The 19,852-nt window shown below is 41.2% G+C and overlaps 1 protein-coding gene across 1 annotated transcript in view; it reads left to right on the forward strand.

Annotated features, from left to right (window-relative positions):
* ADAMTS12 (ADAM metallopeptidase with thrombospondin type 1 motif 12) overlaps window positions 1–19,852 on the forward strand; it is a 696,444-nt gene that overhangs the window by 633,412 nt on the left and 43,180 nt on the right. The window lies entirely within an intron of this gene.

Here is a 19,852-nt window from a genome sequence, read left to right on the forward strand (position 1 = left end):
ACTCAAATTTAATGTGACTGTCATTTTCAAATCTCATTGGAGCTGAAAATAACTGTCACTTTTTTAAAAAAAATTATTCTTTTTCTCTTTGTGCTCGCATTGTGAACAGAGCCTTATGCAGGGTAAAGACAGGAACAGAGATGCTGGGTCAGCACAGACAGTAATTAAACACTTCTAGACCTGGAGAGGACTATAAAGTACACTATTGTCAAAAGTATTGGTCGGCCTGCCTTTACAGGCACATGAACTTTAATGGCATCCCAGTCTTAGTCCGTAGGGTTCAATATTGAGTTGGCCCACCCTTTGCAGCTATAACAGCTTCAACTCTTCTGGGAAGGCTGTCCACAAGGTTTAGAAGGGTGTCTATGGGCATGTCTGACCATTATTCCAGAAGCGCATTTGTGAGGTCAGGCACTGATGTCAGATGAGAAGGCCTGGCTCACAGTCTCCGCTCTAATTCATCCCAAAGGTGTTCTATCAGGTTGAGATCAGGACTCTGTGCAGGCCAGTCAAGTTCCTCCACCCCAAACTCCCTCATCCATGTCTTTATGGACCTTGCTTTGTGCACTGGTCTGCAGTCATGCTGGAACAAGAAGGGGCCATCCCCAAACTGTTCCTATAAAGTTGGGAGCATGAAATTGTCCAAAATGTCTTGGTGTGCTGAGGTCGTAAGAGTTCCCTCCACTGGAACTAAGAGGCCAAGCCTAACCCTTGAAAAACAACCCCACACCATAATCCCCCCCTCCACCAAACTTTACCAAACTTTACACTTGGCACAATGCAGTCAGGCAAGTACATCCATCGCATTACCAGACAGAGAAGCATGATTGGTCACTCCAGGGAACACATCTCCACTACTCTAGAGTCCATTGGCGGCGTGCTTTACACCACTGCATCAAACGCTTTGCAATCACTTGGTGATGTAGGGCTAAAGAAGGTGGAAGGCAGTGAATATGAGTGGAAGAAGGTAGTGAAGTGTAAATCTAAGCTGAAGAAGGTAGTGGATAATGAATCTAAGCTGAAGACAATAGTGGGCATTGAATTTGAGCTAAAGAAGGTGGTAGAATTGGGCAAAGTTTTTATGATGCAATGTTTCCAAATTAAAATAAATTGTTAGTAAAAGTTTATGTTTGAAATATTACCTTTTATATATGTCAATGTCCATGAATGAAGATCAGACTTCCTTTCATCCGTCTTTGGACTTCAGTTTGAAAAGCCTGCCTTAGAGTATGTGCATTGCCTACAAACTTTTCCTTTCGATGCTTTCCATGTGGCTGCCATTTATCCCTGTGATGGGCTACTGATTCTTTCAAAGAGTGGCTTCTAGAAAATATTAAAATGTAGCTGCCAGGATTAAAATGCTTATTGTACATTTATCCATTGAGAGCCAAGTTAATATAATAACACTAAATTGCAGTCCCATTCAATCATGTTGACTTGAGCAATATGCTGAGTTTGCACAGATGACTTGAGCCTTTCAGACGGTCTCATTACATTTAGCCACCGCTGTCTAAATCTCATGAAAGCTTCATTCCCAAGGCTTATTTTATTTCTACAAAAAGACACAAAATGGCCTGCAGTATGGATTTTTGTATGTTGATGCATGTGGTTATTGATCTGTCAGATCTATAGGCATTTGGAACAGATGGCTATAGCTAGGTTAAAATATTCCAAAAGTGAGTTGCTTTAATGAGTACAGAGGTTTCCTGCTTAGCATTTCTATCAGCTTAGTGCTCTCTGCTGTATAAAAACTTAAATCTGAACTCCAGGCAGATATAAAAGACTAAATTAAAACATTTCTGTATTCATTAATACAGTATTAACCACTTGTCTACCGGGCACTTTTACCCCCTGCTTGTTCAGGCCAATTTTCAGCTTTCGGCACTGTCGCACTTTGAATGACAATTGCGCGATCCTGCAACACTGTACACAAACAAAATTTTTATCATTTTTTTGAGACAGATAGAGCTTTCTTTTGGTGGTATTTAATCACTATTGGGGTTTTTATTTTTTGCTAAACAAACTAAAAAACACAGAAAATTTTGAAAAAAAAAAAGTTTTTTCTTAGTTTCTATTATAAAATTTTGTAAATAAGTAATTTTTCTCCTTCACTGATGTACACTAATGAGGCTGGACTGATGGGCACTGATAGGCAGCACTGATGGGCACTGATAGGTGGCACTGATGAGGCACTGATAGGTGGCATTGGTGGGCATGGAACGGCATCACTTGTGGGCATTGGCAGGCATCACTGATAGGCAGTGAAAGGCAACACTCATATATGGCACTGACTGGCGCTAATAGGTGGCACTGATTGGAACTGTTAGGCGGCACTGACAGGCATTGGTACGCAGCACTGACAGGCACTGATAGGCGGCACTGACTGGCACTGACAGGTGGCACTGATTGGTGGCACTGATAGGCGGCACTGACTGGCACTGAAAGGTGGCACTGAAAGGCAGCTCTGATGGGCACTGATATGTGGCATATGTGGCATGTGGCATTGATGTGCACTGGTAGGCACTGATATGTGTCATTGATGTGCACTGATGGACACTGGTATGTGGCATTGATGGACACTGGTATGTGGCATTGATGGGCTTACAGGTCACAGCTGATCACATGACAGAGCTGACGTCATTGGCTCTTTACAGTGATTGGTGATCCTCTGTGTCCCAGGGACACAGCGCACCGTAGATCGCCGTGCCTCATGCCCCCGTCATATGACGTCCTCCCAGAACGAGAGAACCGCCACCCTCCTGTCATTACCTTATATGGTGGGTGGAAGGTGGTTAAAGTGATACTAAACACCCGCTGTTTAATTTACATTATTTGTTCTATTTCTGTATATGAATGATGGCACTGTAATTATTTTAATAAAAACAAAATATAAGTAACTTTTTTCCTAATCAATTTACAGCTGTCACATGACCCAGGTCTTTCCCAGCTTGCCTGCAGGGAAATAGAGGCAGAAGGAGCTTCTAGTCCTATGCTACTGGTCACATGTTCAAAATTTAAAAAAAAAACAGCCTTTAGGATACAAAGTAACAATACATTAATATCAATAAATTGTTTTAAATTGTCATACAAATATATATCTAAAATCAAATCTTTATTATTTTTTGACAATAACATGGTGTGGGCAGATTTCTTCCAGTCACGGGCTATGTCACGACTCTCCAGCCTGTGTCTTAGAATACCAAGGAGAAGAAGTCTCCATTAATCTATATGTATTATCCCACTCCTAATGTGTTTAGCTGGTTAGTGGGCATGGAGGAGGGAGAGAGGGAGTGGGCTGTCATTTACCACTGTGTATACACCCACATGTGTGACTCTATAGTCACATGGGTTGGTCAGATGTGATAGGGAGGAAATGATAAGCATAGAAACTCACTGAAAACTGAGCACGTGTAGTAGCTGCCAACACTGCTCGGAAAAACGCCCGATTGCACTGAGGACATGGAAAGGGGGAAATAGTGATAGAGAACCGCAGGATAAACCAGGTTTTTTGCAGAATACAGAAAATGAGTGAGCATGAACAGCATGTAATACAGAATTAATTGATACGTTTTTCTATGATGTGGGTTTAGTGACACTTTAAATGTATTTTTTAATGATCTGTAATGATGTCAGCACTTATTGATATATTACCAATGTGCATATGGAGACTTTCCATTACCTTTCCTTCCTTCCTTCTCTTCTTTCTCCTTCCTTCCTTCTTTCCTTCTTCTCCTGTCCATCCCTTCTTATCCCTTCCTTCCTTCCCTTTCTCTCTTGCCCATCTCTTCTTTCTCCTTCCTTCCTTCCTTCTTTTCTCTCTTGCCCATCTCTTCTTTCTCTTTCCTTCCTTCCTTCCCCCTTCTCTTCTTTCTCCTTCCTTCCTTCCTTTCTTGCCCATTCCTTCTGTCTTTCTTTCTTTCTTCCTTCCTTCTCCTTCCTTCCTTCTCTTCTTCCTTTCTTTATTCCCTTTCTTTCTTGCCCATCTCTTCTGTCTCCTTCCTTTTCTTCTTTCTCCTTCCTTCCTTCCTTCCTTCCTTCCTTCCTTCCTTCCTTCCTTCCCTTCTTTCTCCTTCCTTCTCTTCTTTCTCCTCCCTTCTCTTCTTTCTCCTTCTTTCCTTCCTTCTCTTCTTTCTCATTACTTCCTTCTCTTCTTTCTCCTTCCTTCTCTTCTCTTCTTTCTCCTTCCTTCCTTACTTCCTTTCTTCTCTTCATTCTCCTTCCTTCCTTTTCTTCTTTCCTTCCTCTCTTGCCCATTCCTTCTCTCTTTCTTTCTTCCTTCTTTCCTTCTCCTTTCTTCCTTCCTCTCTTTGTTCTCCTTCCTTTCTTCTCTTCTTTCTACTTCCTTCCTTCCTTCCTTCCTTATTTCTCTTTCCTTCCTTCCTCTCTTGCCCATCTCTTCTTTCCCCTTCCTTCCTTCCTTGCCCATTCCGTCTGTCTTTCTTTCTTCCTTCCTTCTCCTTCCTTCCTTCCTTCTCTTCTTCCTTCCTTCTTTCTCCTTCCTTTCTTCCTTCCCTTTCTGTCTTGCCCATCTCTTGTTTCTCCCTCCTTCCTTCCTTCTTTTATCTCTTGCCCATCTCTTGTTTCTCCCTCCTTCCTTCCTTCTTTTCTCTCTTGCCAATCTCTTCTTTCTCCTTCCTTCCTTCCCCCTTCTCTTCATTCTCCTTCCTTCCTTCCTTCCATCTTCCTTCCTTCCTTCCTTCCTTCCTTCCTTCCTTTCTCATTCCTTCCCTTCTTTCTCCTTTCTTCCTTCTCTTCTCCTTCCTTCTTTTCTTCCTTCCTTGCCCATTCCTTCTCTTCCTTCCTTCCTTCCTTCCCTTCTTCATTCTTTCTTCCTTTTCTTCTTCCTTCCTTCCCTTCTTTATTCTTTCTTCCTTTTCTTCTTCCTTCCTTACCTTCTTTATTCTTTCTTCCTTTTCTTCTTCCTTCCTTACCTTCTTTATTCTTTCTTCCTTTTCTTCTTCCTTCCTTTCTTCTCTTTTTTCTCCTTCCTTCCTCTCTTGCCCATTCCTTCTCTCTTTCTTTCTTCCTTTGCCTTTCTTCCTTCCTTCTCTTCTTTCTCCTTCCTTCCTTCCATCCTCTCTTGTACATTCCTTCCTTCCTTCCTTCCTTCTTTCCTTCCCCATCCCTTCTTTCTTCTTCCTTCCATTCTTCCTTTTTTTTCTTTACCATTTAAAACACATTTGTTATTGCCAGAGATGTAAGGTCTAAATAATGTTCTGTTTCCAGGAGACAAATGGAAATGTCTAGTTTTCATTTACGGAATACTTTGAGTGTCGCACAGTCAATGAATACTCTAATCCATTTTCTTCTTTCTCCTTCCTTCCTTTTCTTTTTCCTTCCTTCCTTCTCTTCTTCCTTCCTTCTCTTTGTTCTCCTTCCTACCTTTGTTCTCCTCTTTCTCCTTCCTACCTTCCTTCTCTTCTTTCTCCTTCCTACCTTCCTTCCTCTCTTGTCCATTCCTTCCTTCCTTCCTTCCTTCCTTCCTTCCTTCCTTCCTCTTGCCCATCCCTCCTTCCTTACTTCCTTCCTCTCTTGTTCATCCCTTCTTTCCTCTTCCTTCCTTCACCTCTTGCCCCTCTCTTTTTTCTCCTCCCTTCCTTCCTTCCTTCCTTCCTTCCTTCCTTCCTTCCTTCCTCTCTTACCCCTCTCTTCTTTTTCCTTCCTTCCTTTCCCATCCCTTCTTTCTTCTTCCTTCCATTCTTCCTTTTTTCTTTACCATTTAAAACAAATTTGTTATTGCCAGAGATGTAAGGTCTAAATAATGTTCTGTTTCCAGGAGACAAATGGAAATGTCTAGTTTTCATTTACAGAATACCTTGAGTGTTGCACAGTCAATGAATACTCTAATCCATTTTCTTATAAAAAACATATTCATGATGTTTTAATGATGGGATTACATTAGTACAATATGTCCTCCAGCCAATTATGCGGGGTCAGCTTTAAGGCTTCATTTCACTAATGAATGATGGCCACGTTGATGGAGCTTATTTGTATTGGATATGTCTGTCATTAGTGTGAAATAAAGTGCTTGTAGGTTCTCTATAAACTATTATCTGGCATAGCTTATTGTATGTCCGTGGTTGAGTAAATAGAGGAAGATAAAGGGCTGTAACATTGGAAAGTAAAGTCTTTGATGCCATTTCTTGCATTTAACTGCATAGTTATTACCCTTATGTCAAGTTGTTTTTAGCTGCTTTTTATGTTTTGCCTTTCTCTAATAATGTTTGCATTTCATAAAACAAAAGTAAAATGATTATATAAAATAATAGACATTACAAATATTCTACAGCTCAACACATGGTTGACATTCATAATTGTAAACTAATGTGCTGGAGATCATCTCCAGCTATTACTGTGGTTTATTCATCACTGCCGCACAGCATATTCACTATAATACCATCTTCTCTACCAGAAATTAGGAAACCAATTATGTCAACTCATGCCTCCATACTACTGATTGGGCACTAAGGGAGCAACAGCACTGTAAGTCATCCGTTTGCCTTTCCCACCTGTAAATATGTTCCTTTTGTTGGACTGATAGCTCTGTTCAAAACAGCAGAACATGGTGCTGGAAACCTACATCCTGTACGCATTTCCCAAACCGCATTCAAAATGCACTGTACTTGCAATCCACAGTGGGTGTTAGTGTTAACTTAACAGCAACCCAAAGGCAGTGCGTTTGGGGTGGAAGGCGGGAAGTGGAAGGCATGTTCATGATGCTCTCACCTCTCCCTGATTTCTAATATCTATGTGGAGTCAGGTAGCCAACTCCAACTTCAGTCCCTGACTGACTGGTACTTACATTCAGAATACTTTCCATTTCCTCTTGATAACATTTAGGCAGGAAATAAAAAAGGGTTCACTGTCTGGCCCCAAATTCATATTACAGACTATCTGAGAGCGTTCATGGCATTTGAAGTTTACTTTCCATCTACAGCTATCCAGTCTATCTGTAACATGGGGTTACTTTTTCAGAGCAGTTAACCCTTTATAGTACAGCTCACCTATCATCTTCAGTGCAGGGCAGCCTGAGACCTGCTACATGAACACCAGACTCTACTATCCACATGGGTCACTGGGGAAGCTCCAGCCCCAGGACCTCATAGTGGTTAATCTTGCTAGGGCTGCCATGTTACCGGACACAGAAGTCCCAAATCACACAGTGCAGTACCAATGCGTGTGCCGAATAACACACAAACCATCAGCCCCTTGGGAATACCAGGCAGCAATTAGGCCGATAGAGTCAGATTAACCAGCACTATTAGAGAACCACATGGGTTACTGGGGTAGCTCCAACCCAGGACCTCCTAGTGGTTAGTCTTGCTAGGGCTGCCATGTTACCTGACACAGAAGTCCTAAATCACCTGGGGCAGTACCAGTGGGTGTGCTGAACAGGCTGGTGCTGTGGACAAAGCATATCTTGATTTCAGCAAGGCATTTCATACAGTTCCACATAATGATCTAATAAAAAGGTGGTACAAGCTAGGACTTAACCCTTGGGTGGTTCAGTCTATATGCAGTTGGCTAAATGATAGATACCAGAGTGTGATTGTAAATGGGGTTCATTCAGAACATAGACCAGTCACTAGTGGTGTATCCCGAGGCTCTGTACTAGGTCATGTTCTATTTAATCTATATGTAAGTCATATACCTAAAGGTTTGTTGGACAAGGTATGGGCAATCTATTTTTGCTGATGATACAAAGGTGTGTAATAGGGTTGATATTCCTGGAGGTGTCTGTAACATGGAACATGACTTGGCATTGCTGGAAGATTATAAATGTATAGACTGGGTTGCCAAAATGTGAATCAAGGTTACTAAACAGTTTACCACATGTAAGAGTGCAAACAATAGATACATAAACAACACCAGAAAATACAACTAATGTCCAATGAATCCGTAAGCCCCATTCAAATAATAGTTGCTTAAAAATCAAACAAAAGGTGAACAGGTGCTGGTGCCATTAGTAACAGATTAGTAACCAGTTGCTCATGGTGACCCCACATGCGCTTTTTTGGTTGGACCCACTGTGTGTCTTGTCACCAACTTGACAGCTACACAAGTAACAGGATGTGATTCCTTCCAATGCATTACACAGTCACTCAAAAATTAGTGTATTGCATTGGAATAAATCAAAAAGTGAATAGAATTCTAGGATGCATCACTAGAGGGGTCACCAGTAGGAGGAAGGAGGTCCTGATTCCCCTACATAGATTTTTATGAGACCTTATTTAGAATACAGTGTCCAGTGCTGGAGACTTCACTTAGAAAAAGATATTCATAAGACAGAACGAGTCCAGACACAGGTAACAAAAATGGTGGAAGGTCTTCAGGAACTTACTATTGTAGCACCCTCCTAGGTAGCTAGGTTAATTATTTTTCAGTAGGAGGCGAATAGTAGCCATGAGCAATAGTCAGAGCGGTCAGATTTGGGTCAGGACTGAGAGCCTCTGCAACGGAGCTCTCTGGAACTTCCCCTCGATCTAGAGACTTGGAGAAGTCTCTAGAATTCAGTGGGCGGGGTTGCAGAGGAGCTTGTCTGCACTTTCAAGGAGTTCTGACCAATCCCCAAGCAGGAGGTTTGACATGGGGACAGGACAGCCCTTATGGAGTGGCTGAGCCTGCTCGGTAGCAAGAGAGTTTGGGTGGAAGATGGAGTGAGCAGAATGGAGTGTGGAGCCTGGGATGGGGTCCAAGAGATAGGCCTACCTAAGGCGGAGGAACTGGAAAGAAGGATCTCTCAGCCTCATCATCCCCTGAGAGAGGACAGACTGGGAAAAAAGGAAGGAGCCAGCCCAGCATAAGGTCTGAAGGTAGCCACCAACCCACAAGCTTGCTAGAGTGAGTGTAACCCCACACCCCCTGGGCCAGATAAGTGGAATGAGCATTCAGGTGGGAAACCTGCCTAGCTCCCATCTGGGATTGCTTATATTTAAAGTGACAGCTTCTGGGTCCCCTTGCCCAGGGATTCTCTCAGGCAGCTGGGTGTAGAAGAGATTTCATCTGGGGTCTGAGGTGGTACACTAGGAGAGACTGGATAGAAAAAAACCCTTCTGAGCACTTGTACATAGTTCCAGGTTGTCCTCAGTTTAACAGTTCCTTAGGCATCCCATGTATCCCTCATCATCATCCAAGTTTCAATCCCCTAATACAATTCAAAGAAAACAATTTCAAGGACTGTTTACTGTCTCTGGACTGCAAGGCTGGAAGAAAATGCATGTTGCCTGGCTGTGCAGGACTATAGGGGGACCCAAATCTCTAACGACTCCTAAGGCAGTAGTGCTACAATATGTACAGTCTAGAGGAAAGAAGGGAAACGGGAGATATTATTGAAAATGTGAAATACATCAAGGGAGGGTGAATAAGGTACAAGAGGGCTGTATTTTCAATCTGAAACCAAAATCAAGAACACGGGGTCATGACCTCAAATTGACAGGAGAAAATTTCAAAACTAATTTTAGAAAGTGCTATTTTACTGAAAGAGTAGTTGATGCTTGAAATCAACTTCCAGCAGAGGTAGTGAGCCAGTCAACAGTAAATGGCTTCAAACATGCTTGGGACAAACATAGATCTATAAACAGACAAAAAAGTTAATGGAAAAATAAAGGCAAAAAAATACAAAACAATTTAAATAGGGGAGGGGGGGGCACACTCCATGGACCACTTTGGTCTTTTTTCTGCCATCACTTTTTTATGTTTCTGTGTTTCTATCCTGTACATTTATAAACTCCAGGACTGTAATCTTTAAGGCTTCGGGTTTGTGTCAGTGGACATTTTTCTTGCATTTCAGGTCAGTTTGAGACACTTCTGAGATCACCCAAAGTTTGTTGACATTGCATCTAAAGCAGTATCAAACCCAAAACCAAATGAAACACAAATGATGCAGTGCTACTACCATAAAAATTCTTCACACATAAATGAATAAGTGAAACAGTGCAAAATTAGTGACACAAATAACATAAACACACAATACTAAATAGTGCCAAAAAACTCATAAACAATCACGTGTGACAGGTGTCAATATGAGGTCCTAAAAGGACCAAATAACATAAATGGTGCCCCAAGTAATCCAATGGGATCCAATAGTGCTCCAAAACAAACAAGTAAGTCACAACAGGACTCAATGTGCTCAAAAACCTCCCTCCGGAGCTAAAAATCAACGCATAAACTAAGAACTGATCATGCAAACAAACATGAATAAATATATAAAGTCCCATGAGGTGTAAAACACCTGACAATATACAAAAAACCATATATAAAGTCCACAGCAATTCTTGAAGAAGAAAAAAAAAAAAGTGCTGATAAATGTGCAGAGATATCCAAAAATGGCCTCTTGCGGCCTGCACAGGGTCAAAAAGCCTTCAGGATCACTAACACATGGACCCTTAATAGTAGGTAATCCTCCACAGCTCTCCACACTGACCTCCCCTCATGTACAGATTCCAGCACAGGCTCACAGGACAGCAGGTCTCTTCAGGCACATAAGGTAGCTGCAGCCACTTGATCCCTCAGAAAATATAAGTGAATGCTTGCATAGTGTAAAACTATTTATTCACCAAACAAAGTATCACATATCGAATATGCTCACATTTAAAATCATCTTGTACATCACATGTAAATCAAACCTCCAATCAGATGTACTTGCATTTGTGTCCAATGTAAATAAAGAAGGCATCCGACCGGAAGTGCGTCACCGACAACGCGTATCGTCACGCTTAACACGTTACTTCCAAAGTAACCCATACGGGGGCTGATTGGCGCTGCGTACAGTGAGGATAAAGGTGCAATTTGAGCCGTCACGTAGTACTTTGCAGTTGCAATTTTTTGTCGCTTGATATTTTCAACTTGATAACTGTTTATCAAACACATATTTTCAGGGAAAAAAAAAAAGATAACAGAGATAAAAGCCTAGAAAAAGAAATCCAATGCAACCATCACATCTAATGATTGGTAAGCTTCAATATATCACATTTTTGGTTTTGGGTTTAATACCGGTTTATTAAGTATTAATAAAAATGGGAAAACTCCCACTATATTACAGGACTTATAAGTCACAGCAGTACACTGACTTCACAGTTATTGTGAATATAATTCTCTATAATTTTTGAAGTTCACATGCATCAGCTGTTCATAGATATTAAATATTGCCAAGGGTCTTCTAGATAGCTGTAATTAGTGTGACATCTTCACCTGAACACGTAACTGCATTATCGAAGAACCCTGCTATGAATACAGTAACAATGCAAGACCTGGTGTAATTAAAGCCTCATAGCACTGAATAGGTTTTTTACGTCTTTTCCCTGAAATAGACCTTTAGCCACTAAAAAGACATTTTGCAGTTATCTTGAATAATATAATATGTGTCGGTTGCCACTAGAGAATGGAAAACAAAGTTAGCAATCGTACATTTCTGAACAAGGCCTAATAATTACTATGAGAGTAAAGAGATAGGGTAGTGACGACATAGCGCAGTTAAAGGTGTCTGTTGTTAATAATAAAACTATGCTTCCTTTTTTTAGTATATAATAACAGCTGATAGATGAATGAATCAGTTACTTTCTTTTACTGCAATGCTAATAATTATAGGGTCTATTGTAGAAACATGACATTTAACCATTTGAGTACCAGCCTGCAGTACCCTTCTATGACTAGGCCATTTAGCAGTTTTCAGCATTGTGATAGTTTAACAATTGCTCCATTATGCAACACTGTACCCAAATGAGGTTTATATCATTTTTTTAGACAAATAGTTTTCCTTAAGTGGCATTTAACAACCTTTTGTTTTTTTGTTAAGAAACGTTTGTATTTATTAAGAAATAGGCTGCAAAAACAGCTGAACAGCATAAGGTATAACATACAACAGAAAAAGAAGGCACATCTGTAATATTCATTCCAAAAAGGTACAGTTATGTAGAACATAAAAGTTAAGTACATAAGCAAGGTAGGCAGAGCAATAAAGCCACCAACAGAAATACACCACCAATTAAAGCATGAATAATCATTGGTCAGACAGTAGGGGGTTTATTTACTAAAGCTGGAGAGTCCAAAATCAGACTCCCTTTTGCATAGAAACCAATCAGCTTCTAACCTCAGCTTGTTCAATGAAGCTTTGGCAATGAAACCTGGAAGGTGATTGGTTTCTATGCAGAAGGGAGTCTGATTTTGGACTCTCCAGCTTTAGTAAATAAACCCCTAAATGTCTATGAGTTTTCCAAACATCCCATTTTTTGTCACATAAGTGCATCCTATCCAGTAATGTAAAGTAAATACGTTCTATGAGCATCACTGCATCGGCTCTTTGTAAAATTGAGGCCAATGGTACCGTATGTCATTTCCAATGAAGGGGAATGGCCCATAGGGCTGAGACACAGATGGTGTGAATCAGCCTCAGAGCCTCAGTCCATATTCCCGGGATATGGGCTCCCAGTAGGCAAGTCTGCATAGACAAATGCACCGGGGCATCAGCCACAGAAGACACCACTGCAGAGATCTTACTCCATATCAATGAAAGGCCTGGACAGGCCCAAAATGTATTTACAAGGGTGCCAGTTAGGCCACAAGCCCAGAAGCAAAGATGGGAACATGATGTGTAATCTAGAGGGGGTATAATACCAGCAGGTTAATACTTTAAGGGTCGTCTCACGGACAGAAAGAGATCTAGAGCTCTTACGTATGTTATCCACCATGGAGTCTCAGTCCTCCACTGAGAAGGTGACACCACTATCAGCTTCCCATTTCTGTCTATATAAAGGGGGTGAGGGAAAGATAGTTGCCAAAAAAAGATGGTACAAATCTGAGATAAGACCCCTACCCCTAGGAGAGTCACGGCTTATACATTTGAAAAACGTAATCAGGGACAAAGGTATCAAACCAAAATGTTAGGTTGAAAAAATGTCTTATCTGCCGATAACATATTAAGTAAATACGTTAATACGTAAAGTAGATAAAGTATTCACAAAGTGGGATATCGAAAAGTGTTCGTAAAGTCTCAAAAGTGATATAAGACCTACCTCGTTGAAAGTCAGATAATCTGATAAGGGATCGTCCCACCAGAGGAATGCCTGTGGAGACGAAAATGCCGCGATGAAATTCGGGTCACCAAAAATGATGAACCCGGTGAAACGGGGGAGACAAGATTTAATTTAAGTTTATAACAGTACCAAAGTATCAATGAGCAGGCAACAATTGAATTATGGGTCAACAATAAGCGAGGGCACAGAGTAGAGGGAGGAGCTTGAACATGGCGGCAGTGGGGAGTGAGCGGCACTAGCTATCGGCTAGGTTCCGCTCCCTGACCTCCCTAGTGACCCTTAGGACCTGACTCACCGGAGTCTGGAGGGACGCTGAACAGAGCCCGGAGAGCCAGTGATGGAAGCCGGACGAAGGGTGCAGTGAAGCGCCGGCCCCTCCGGTGCTTCACGAGAGAGAGATCCGGACCGCTGGAGGACGAGGTGACGTGGCCGGGGCGCGTGGTAGCCGCGGAGGACCTCTGGGAGAAGAGGAAGCTGGCCGGCCGCCTGACTGACAGGGAGACGCCGGCTTAGGCTACTGGCTCTCTGTCGCCCACAACCCCCCGGCCAACTGCTGCCCATAAACCCCGGCTACCTACTGTCTGTAGCCCTCGGTTCACTGCTGCCTGGAGCCCCCGGCCAGCTGACTGCTCGATCCTGGGCCAGGGAGACCCGGGAGTGCCAGGAGACCCACCCTGCATCCCTTGGACGAAATCCAGACAGAGAAAAGGAGCTACAGCGTTGGAAGCCCAGAGAAACCCCCCCAGGACAGAGTTGTTGTGAAGACCCTCCACCCAAACTTGGAGCTACCGTTCTGTGAAGAGAAGGGTGAGTGAGAGCTGCTGGGGGTCTATTGTCTATTGTATAGTTGACTCCTGAGTGACATTGGGGTCCAAGGGGTTAAGGAGGAGAGGGGAGGATTCCCTGGGTTCAGAAGAGAAGAGTCCCACACATCCCTAGGAGAGCATATGCAAAAGTAGTAAACCCGTCTGGATCATAAATCATAAGGGAGAAGTACAGTTTCCATCTAGAGAATATAGAAGGCAAAAGACTTAAAGAGGATATGAAGAATAAAGGTCCTAAGGGAGCAGGGCTCAAAGGGTCCCAATCAGGCACGATAAAGAAATTTACATCACATGGAAACATTACGCCAGAAAGGGCCCAAGGCACAAGCGCTAAAGGGGAAATGGACACTAGCTCAGGAAACAGTCCGAGACTATCACTGGGTATGAACAGCAGTTGTAGCCAACAAATAGCGGATGGCTTGGGAAAAAAAGAACTTGATGGTGAACTACAAGTACCGAATAAGAAGGAGATGATAGAAATGTTTCAAAGTTTGGAGAAAACGATAAAACATGAAATGACAGCTATTCGAAACGACTTAGGCCATCTGCTATCGAGAATGGAAGAAACAGAGGAGAAAGTCAAAACCCAGGCCCAAACCATAGATAATCTAAGGAAAAAAATAACCCATTTGGAGAAAACCCAGGAAAAATTGTTTTATAGGATAGAAATTCAAGAAAATAAAGAAAGAAGGTGTAACCTTAGGGTGCGAGGAATTCCAGAATCTGCAAAAGGGGAAATATTATATGAACTAGTTAATAAAATCTTAAACTCCATAAGAGACAGACCTGAAACAGAAGTGATTGAACTGGATAGAGTGTTCAGAATAGGAAAATTTTAAAAAGATACTGAGAGGGAAAGATCGAGAGATATAGTTGTCCAGTTCCAGAAGTTTGGGGTCAAAAATGAGATTTGGAAAAAGATCAAGGGAAGATCGTTAATTAAGTATGGAGACTTGACTATTCAAATTTTTGCGGATTTAACATCAGAGACTCTGTGGAGAAGGAGATCCCTGAGACCCCTATTAGAGCAAATGAGAAAACAGAATGTGCAATATAGATGGGGTACTTCGGCATCTCTAATTGGCTGGAAAAATGGGGTCACAGCATACTTGAGATTCCCTGAGGAACTGAGAGATTTTTGTGATAGACTGGATTTGCAAAGATTGGAGATAACTGGGTGGGAAGAAGAAAAAGAAGATACGGATGATACAAGACAGGAGGACTGGCAGCGGGTCGGGGGGAGGGGGAGGGAGGTTCTGGCGTTAGGGAGAAAGGGGAGGGAGAATTAAGTAAAATATATGCTTTTTCTTTTCTCTCTCTTTTTCCCTAGCCCCTTTTGTAGCCCCCTTGTGGAAGTGGAAGTCCATCTGGAAGCTCCGGTTAAGGGAGGAAAGTAAAGGGTATTGTTGAGCCCAGTTGATAGAGAAAGGGGAGCTAGGGAGTTCGGAGGTGAGGTGAGCCATCCATGGGCAGAGCTTAATCCCAGTATTTTAAATCAACCGTGGAAATAGTTCCACAAATGATTTGTAGGCAGTTTATAAGCCTAAAAATGGGTAGGGGAAAAATAAGAAAGGGGGGGTGGGGGCGGGGGGGGGGGGGGGAGACAGGGGTTGGGTGGGGGGAAGGGGGGGAGGGGCCGTGGGGTTAATCTTCTGCAAGATATTCGGGCCTAATAGGAAGAGACGAATTAGAAGAGAGAGAGACAGAATTAAGAGGGATGGAAGAAATACAGTTTATAACATATAATGTGAATGGGTTGAATTGTCCTGGGAAAAGATTTAAAATGTTTAAAGAGTTACATCACAGGGCAACGTCAGTGGTATTTCTACAGGAGACACATTTTGAGATAGAATCAAATGTGAAATTAAAATCCAAATATTATCCAACATGGTATTATGCTGACTCTCCAATCAAAAGAGCAAAGGGGGTGGCAATAGGATTAGCAAAGAATATGAGATTTGAGTTGGAAGATAGAAAGACTGACCCGGAAGGGAGATTCCTGTTTTTGAAGGGTAAACTTCAGGGAATTGAATGTACACTAGCCAATATATACTGCCCCAACAAGAAACCTGAGATCTTTTTGAAGGGTTTGTTGAAAAAATTAATAGACTTTAAAAAAGGGCGTTTGATAATAGCAGGAGATTTAAATCTTTGTATGGACCCACAAAAGGATGCAACCTCCCTTGTGCAGAGAGAGGGGGGTAGGTCTCTGAGAGCCTTGAAGAAGGCGATCCACGAGTACCAACTGGTGGACACCTGGAGAATGATGCATATGAAAGACAGAGACTATACCTTCTTCTCTAATGCACATGAGACATACTCGAGACTGGATTATATTCTAATAGATCATCAACTTATTGAAATGCTGGTTAAAATAGAAATAGAGACAAGAACTTTTTCGGACGATGCCCCAGTCATAATGAAAATAGGATGGGGGAAAAGGTGGACGGGAGGTCTAGGATGGAGGTTAAATGAAGCTCTTCTCTTTGATGAGGATATTGTGCAGAAGATCAAGGAAGAGATTAAGGTATATTTCAAGGAGAATGAGACAGAGGAAGTATCGACAGCTACAGTATGGGAAAGTCATAAGGTATATATAAGAGGAATCTTGATTGCGATGGGAGCAAGGAAGAAAAAAGAAAGAAGAGAGAGGGTTAGTGGACTTTTAAAGGAAATCCTGGAGTTGGAGCAGATACATAAGAAGAAAATAACAATAGAAACAAGACAGAAGCTAATGGATAAAAGAGATGAATTAGAGAGATTGATGGAAGAGGAGAGGAGAAGAGTATATAACAAGGTATTGGGTGAAAGATATAGATGGGGGGATCGACCAGGAAAATACTTAATGAGAGCCCTGAATAAAAAGAAAAACAGGAATTATATAGAAAAGATAAAAAGCCCTAAGGGGGAGTTGGTCCACTCAACTAAAGAAATCATTAAAGTATTCACGGAGTACTATAGAAAGTTGTACAACATCAGCCACCAAGGTTCACCAAAAGAAAATAGAGAAGATATTAATGAAAAAAGGATGATATATTTAAAAAATGCGGGATTGCCAAAGCTCAGTGAAACACTATTGAACTCCTTGGAATCAGAAATTTCTCAGGAAGAAATAGAAGTAGCATTAAGAAGTACAGGGGGAGGGAAAAGCCCAGGCCCGGATGGTTATACAATTAAGTACTATAAAAAATTCTGTGAAGTACTGTTACCAAAGTTAAAGAAATATATGAATGACTTGGGAGGTGGGATGGAGGGGAGGAGGGAATCCCTTCAGGCCCATGTTGTTCTCATACACAAGGAGGGAAAAGATCCTTCTCAGTGCTCTAGCTACAGACCAATTTCATTATTGAACACTGATACCAAGTTGTACGCAAAGGTCCTAGCAAACAGGCTGAAAGATCTAATGCCCGAATGGATCCATGGAGACCAGGTGGGATTTGTCCGGGGAAGAGAGGGTAGAGACAATGGGTTGAAAACTTTGATGCTTATTCAGAAAAGTAGAAAAGGGAAAGCCCCGGTGGTGCTCTTGTCAATTGATGCCGAAAAGGCATTTGATAGAGTGGACTGGGACTTTATGATGGACAACTTGGAAGTGTTGGGGATTGGAGAGTGGATAGGTAAATTATATAGAGAGCCCACCGCAATCATCACCGTAAATGGGGAGAGGTCGGAATCCATCGGGATGTCCAATGGAACAAGACAAGGATGTCCATTGTCCCCCTTGCTGTATGTTTTGACATTGGAACCCCTGCAATCAATAATAAGGAATAGTGGAGCGATAAAGGGAATACAGATAGAAAACATAGAACATAAAGTAGCGGCCTTTGCGGACGACCTACTGTTTTATGTAGGCAACCCCCGAATAACACTACCAAGTATAATGAAGATCTTGAAGGAATATGGTGAACTATCAAATCTAAAAATTAACCCAACAAAAACAGAGATTCTGAACATTAATATACCAAAGAGCGAAAAAGAAAAACTACAAAAAGAATTCCCCTTTATTTGGAGAGAAAAAGATATAAAATACCTAGGAATAAAACTTGCTACCTCACATAAACAACTGTATAGATTAAACTATATTTCTCTGATAAACGAGACTAAGGACGATCTAAAAAGATTAGAAGGAGGAAACCCAACATGGTTAGGACGTATAAACCTAATTAAAATGGTAATTATACCTAAAATACTCTATAGATTTCAAATGATCCCAATCAAACTCCCAGAGGCGTTTTTTAAGATAATGAGAAGAATGCTAACAAGATATATATGGAGGAATAAAAAACCAAGAATATCATATGAAACACTAAGTAGGACTAAAGAGAAAGGGGGGATGGGACTACCTGATGTCAAGAGATATTACAAAGCTGTAATTTTAGCAAGAATTTATGATTGGACTTTTAACTATAAGGGGAAAAGTTGGGTAAAAATAGAAAATGAACTGAGTGGAATTAATTTGAGTAAGATGATATGGGTTCCAGCACAGTATAGAACAATTAAAGAAAGCACAAGCACTTACACTTTAAATGTGTTAAAGATATGGGATAATTTACACAAACATATGAAATGGGAATTCAACTCTATATTAATGCCTCTTGCAAACACGGAATTTTTCCCTCCAGGAAAAGATGAGATATCAGGGAGATGGTTTAAAAAGGAAGATATCCAATTGAGAGACGTATTGATAGAGGGGGAACTGAAAACATTTAAAGAACTAAAAGAGAGGGGAGGAGATATGTTTACTAAAATAGATGAGTGGAAATATCAACAATTAAAATGTTTTATTGGAACTCTCCCAAAACCCTTGAGAGTAAAAAAGGAGTGGAATATGTTTGAAAGACTATTAGAAACACGGCGAGATGGGAAACACGGTGTTACAAAAATGTATAAAATACTCACAGAATTAGACAGAGACACAAAGTTAATTTTTATAACAAATTGGGAAAGAGATATGGAGGTGGAGATAGATGAAGATCAACAGAATAAGATATTTAGATTAGTTCACGAGAGTGTTAGTATGAGAGACGTTGAGATTAACTATAAATGTTTGACACGATGGCATATTACACCGAGCACTGAGCACAGGATGAGGGGGGAGAAGTCAAAAATGTGTTGGAGAGGATGTGGGGAGGAGGGCACGGTGTTCCATATTTGGTGGCAATGTCCAAAAATTCAGGATTTCTGGAAGACAATAGTCAATTTAATAGAAATAATAACTGGAAATAACATAGGATTAGACCCAAACATGTGTCTCCTACATAATGTTGAGACAACAGTAAATAAATACAAAGAATCAGGAGTATGGTACTACTTAAGTGCTGCAAAAGGGTTGATCCCCAAGTTTTGGTGGAAGACAGAGGTGCCGACGGAGGAGGATTTGATCAATAGGGTAAATCAGATTAGTAGAATGGAAAAATCGTATTATACTCAGGAAGACAGGTTGAAATTATACTACTCGCGATGGGAAAAATGGGAAAAATCAGGACTAAAAGAGAAATATAGAAAACTCTAAACTAGGAACGTTATTTAAAGTTATTGGGCCTTGAGAGATTGGAGATCTTGCAGAGGGGAGGGAGGGGGGAAGGGGGGAAAAGGTGGGTTGGGAGGGAAGGGAAAGAAAAGAGGTAAATAGGAAAGACAAAGTAGAAATGTATGGATTATTTAAATGTATTGTGTTTTTTCTTATGGAATTTTTGTAATAACATGAAAAAATTAATAAATATTTAAATTAAAAAAAAAAAAACAATAAGCGAGGGGGGCGTTTTGTCCATAATAGACCCGGTAGATAGAATGGGTGTATAGATTGAGATTCAAATCTGATCCAAGGGACCTGGGAGTTAATAATCACCCACTGCGATAGTTGTGCAAAGTGGGCCAACAGGTAATAAAGCCAAAAATTGGGTAAAACGAGGATGTTTATTACGCCAAATAAAATTATTAATCATCCATTGAAAACAATCAAAGAGTTTTTCACCGCCGTGACTCTGCCCAAAAATG

This window comes from Staurois parvus, unplaced genomic scaffold (genome assembly GCF_062004578.1).
Source record: "Staurois parvus isolate SC_StPar_1 unplaced genomic scaffold, SC_StPar_1.0 ptg000475l, whole genome shotgun sequence".
Lineage (NCBI taxonomy): Eukaryota > Metazoa > Chordata > Amphibia > Anura > Ranidae > Staurois > Staurois parvus.